The sequence below is a fragment of the Saccopteryx bilineata genome, chromosome 5, assembly GCF_036850765.1.
Source record: "Saccopteryx bilineata isolate mSacBil1 chromosome 5, mSacBil1_pri_phased_curated, whole genome shotgun sequence".
Lineage (NCBI taxonomy): Eukaryota > Metazoa > Chordata > Mammalia > Chiroptera > Emballonuridae > Saccopteryx > Saccopteryx bilineata.
This window is the reverse complement of record NC_089494.1, coordinates 198,335,445-198,340,088: the sequence shown is the minus strand read 5'-3', so window position 1 is coordinate 198,340,088 and position 4,644 is coordinate 198,335,445.

Here is a 4,644-nt window from a genome sequence, read left to right as displayed (position 1 = left end):
TTTAAATTCTCTGTCATTTAGCTCCAAGGCTTCCAATATGTTAAGTCTTTTCTCCATAGGTTTTTCCACATCTATTTGTGTTACCTCTCTTTCTTTTGTATCCATAATATTCGATTTCCTCTTTCTTATCGGCATCTGAGGGTGGTCTTGTTGATAGCACAATTAGAATTAATAAAGAGTAAAAAGTAAAAAAAAAAAAAAAAGTAAAACACCCCACAAAAAAACCAGTAATAATTTATTATTTCCCCCTTTTTTTCTTTCTTATCTTTCCCTCCTCTCCCCTCCTCAGGGAAATATCGTGCCTATAATGGAGGGGTGAAGAGTTCAAGGGGCAAGAAAAAGGGAGTAGGGACCTATTAAATGCAAAAAAAAAAAAAAGGAAGAAAATCTTAGACAAGCATAAGATGATTTGCTTGTAAGTGATGGTCAACTAAGAGATATAATGAGAGGGATAAGAGGGAACCAGAAAAAAGGACGAAAAAAGAATAATAAAGAAGAAAAAAAATAAAAATAATAAGCAAAAATCTGTTGTATTAAGTGGAGCAAAGACTAAATACAATGGAGACCTTGGGTTGGGAGGACCCAAAATGCCACAAAAATAAACAAACAAGAAAAAAATAAAAACAAAAGCAAAAAAGAAAAATAAAGCCAAAAAAAGCCTTGAGTCCCAAATTAACTAATTTGTTTGTGATTGAGGATTAAATGGGAGGAAAGTAAAATGAGAGAAGAAAAAAACGAATAGAAAGGAAAAAATAAGAAAAAGAGAAAAACGAAGGAAGAAATAAAAAAGGAAAAGAAAAAAAACAAAATAAAGCAAAACAAACAAACAAACAAAAAAACAAAAGAGGAGAGAGTGAGAGTTAAGTGTTTTGGAGTATACCCTTAAAGGAGGGTGAGGATGAAGAAGAGAAATAAAATGTAACACTCATGGGTAGTGTAGTTCAAGAAAAGGGAAGCATAAGATGGGCAGAGAATAGAAGGACCGAGGTGGAGGAAATAAAGGTAATAAGATAGAAGAAACAAACAACAACAACAAAAAATTAGTGGAACAAGTTGTAAAGTCTGTGGATTTTTCTTGATTTTGAGAGGTTAACTTCTTCCTTTTTCTTTTCTCTCCCTCTTCCTGGTCGGTGACTCTGTACCCCAGGCTCTGCCCCTGTGTCACACTTAGGTAGGGATTTGCAGTTGATGGGATTCTATGGCAATGTCATATAATTGGCTTTAGTCTTGCTGGTAGTCAAGGCTTGTTGGCGTTTGCAGGGTCCAACGATGAGAGAGTTTGCTTTCCTGGATTCTCTCTCCTAGTCCCCCCTTTCTGAATTAGCAGCCTGGTGATCCAGCTATAAGGCTGCAACTGCTTCTGCCTGGGGAGTAAGAGGCTCAAAGAGCTGGGAAATCCCCACTCTATCCCCACTCAGTGCAAGGCTTTGGGAAAGGCTCTGGCAGTCAGGGCCTCCAGTGTAATCAGGCGGGGGTGGGAGTCAATTGTTGTCAAGGTGACTGTTCAGCGCCTATCATTCAGTTGGACCTCTCAACCCAGGCTTTCCACACTTTGTAGCCTGTTTTTGCAGGGAAGAAGAGGCACTAGTCTCTGCTTGCGACTAGTGTAGTATAGATCTTATTATCTGCCAAGTCCTTCTTGTTAGCGTTTATCCCTGAATATGGAGGCTCTATCAATCAGAAGTTGCCCCCGCTCCTTTAGCGAGAGGCACTAAAAAATATCACGCCTCTTGTCTTGGGTCGCTGAACTGATAGAGATCTTATCAATTAGAACCGAGGGTGCGCAGATTTCATGGGTTAAGCTAATTTCAGTGATTGGGTCGCAGCTGTGCTCCCGAAGGTATTTTAGGCTGCCTGCGCGCGCCCCTCCCCCAACGCTTGATTGTTAGCTTGAATGGCTGGGTGAGGTGCCCCGCCCACGGAGAGAATCTCCCAAGTAGGTAAGACCACCCTGGTGCCTCTCCCGCTCGCCCTGCCGCTGGCAGCTGGATCGCACCAGGCGCAGGATAATGGGGCACCCTGGGTGTGCGGGCCAGTAGGGCACTCTGGGCGCGTGGAATGCCCAGGGCACGCATGCGAATGGGGTGCTCCGGGCACCGGTGGCTCGCGACTCTCACTCGCAGTGCGCGGGTCACTGGGAACGTTAGCGGTGCTCGCTCTGCAACCGGACCGGGCGCGCCGCAGGCTGCTCGCTGCTCCCGAGTGTGGGTGGTGCTCGTTCTGCAACCGTACCGGGCGCGCGCCCGCGGCTGCTCGCGACTGTTCGCGGCTCCCGAGTGTGGGCTGACTCACCTCAGGCGCACAACCTCGCGGCTTGAATGAATGTCCCTGCAGTAGCTTCCTCCACACCCTCGTCTCTCAGATTCAAGTGATAACAGTCCTTTCGCTATCAGTTTGTGTGGAACTCCAGAATGCTCCGAGGATAAATTTTTCTGTTTCTAGTTGATAAATTTGTTGTGATTTAGGGGAGAGCTGTCGGACGCGCTGCTCACGGCACCATTTCCATGACGTCACCTCTCTCCCACCTTTCAATGCCCCTTCCAGTGTGCAAGCCAACTACAGAAATAAAGATAAGAAAATTTTTTACACTCATTATTTTGTCATTTTTTCTTTTACTACAGTACAGTATATTTCTGTCTTATTACGAAACTGTCATAACCTGAGGACCCCATACAGCTCCACCCAAACTGTGGATTCATAAGCAAAATAAATAACTCTATCAGTGTTTTAATATTTTATTATTTATTTATTTTTTTATCAGTTTTTTTTTTACATTTTTTAAAATTTTATTTATTCATTTTAGAGAGGAGAGAAAAAGGAAGGGAGACAGAGAGGGAGAGAGAGAGGAGAGAGAGATAGAGAGAGAAGGTGGGGAGGAGCTTGAAGCATCAACTCCCATATGTGTCTTGACCAGGCAAGCCCAGGGTTTCGAACCAGCACCCTCAGCATTTCCAGGTCGACGCTTTATCCACTGCGCCATCACAGGTCAGGCCAATATTTTATTATTTTTAATTGCGGTGAAATATATGTAACATAAATTTTATCTTAATCTTTTTTTTTTTTTTTTTTTTTTTACAGAGACAGAGCAAGAGTCAGAGAGAGGAATAAATAGAAACAGACAGACAGGAACGCAGAAACATGAGAAGCATCAATTATCAGTTTTTTGTTGGGGCACTTTAGTTGTTCATTGATTGCTTTCTCATATGTGCCTTGACCATGGGGCTATAGCAGACCAAGTAACCCCTTGCTCAAGCCAGAGACCTTGTGTCCAAGCTAGTGAGCTTTTGCTCAAACCAGATGAGCCCGCGCTCAAGCTAGCAACCTCGAGGTCTTGAACCTGGGTCCTCCTCATCCCAGTCCGACGCTCTATCCACTGTGCCACCATCTGGTTAGGCTATCTTAATCATTTTTAAGTGTACAGTTTTGTCACTAAATATATTCATATTGTTGTGTAACAATAATCACTATTCATCTCCAGAACTCTGTTCATCTTGCAAAACTGAAACTTTATGCACATTGAACTATGACTCCCTACTCCTCTTTCCTCCCTAGCCCTAATGACCACCATTCCACTGTATGTTTTTATGAATCTGACTATCTCAGTACCTCAGGTAAGTGGAATCATATTGTATTAGTCTTTTTGTAACTGGCTTATTTCACTTATCAAAATGTCCTTAAAGTTTATTCATGTTAGTAGCATGTGTCAGAATATCCTTTTTTTATGGCAAAAGAATATTTCATTCATAAACACACACATACACAGACACACACACACACACACACCATATTTTGTCTATTCATTTATTGGTTGATGGACACTTGGGTTGCTTCTACTTTTTGGTTATACTGGATAATGTTGCTATGAATGTGGATGTACAAATATCTGTGTGAGCTTCTTCTTTCAATTATTTTGATTTCTCAAAAGTAGAATTGTCTGACCTGTGGTGGCACAGTGGAAAGATGATAAGCACATAACTATACTATAATGTCAAAAGCAAGCAATCCCTTTAGCATAGGATACATAGTAAACAAATAACTAAACATACAAATACAAATTTTATAAATAAAAAAAATGAGAGGATGACGTCAGAGTAATGGCGGAGTAGGAAGCGATACCGATAAATCTCCCCCAAAACTCAACAAGATCTTCAACCAGAAACAGAAAAACCTATACTTGGAGCTTCCAGATTCTTCGCAATACACCCAAAGGTATGATTGAGTGAAAAATTGGCTAAATATATAACCAAACCCCGAAGGAAATAGGGAGTAAGAAATGCTCCGCCTTCCTCACTAACCTAAACAGGGCGGCTTTCTCTGGTAACTGTGAATATAGAAACTGAGGCGGGCAAAGGGGGTGAATAGATCCAGGCCCCCGCAGCAAAAACGGCCGAACCAGGCTGTGGCTCAGAGATCCAAGCCGAGGTAAATCTGATCCTGTGGCAACCCGGGCAATACAAGCTAACACTCGCGCCAAACCCAAACAAAGAAAGACAAGCGGAGCGGCCATTTTACCCGGTCTCCTGGTCGGTGCGCAGTTAGTGGAAGAGAGATTTCTTCCTAAGCCGCGGAAGTGGGTGCCCGTGTTGCCCCACGGAGAGGCAGGGTCAGAGGCCTTTCTGTGGGCTGAGGGCAGAGTCTCTGGGC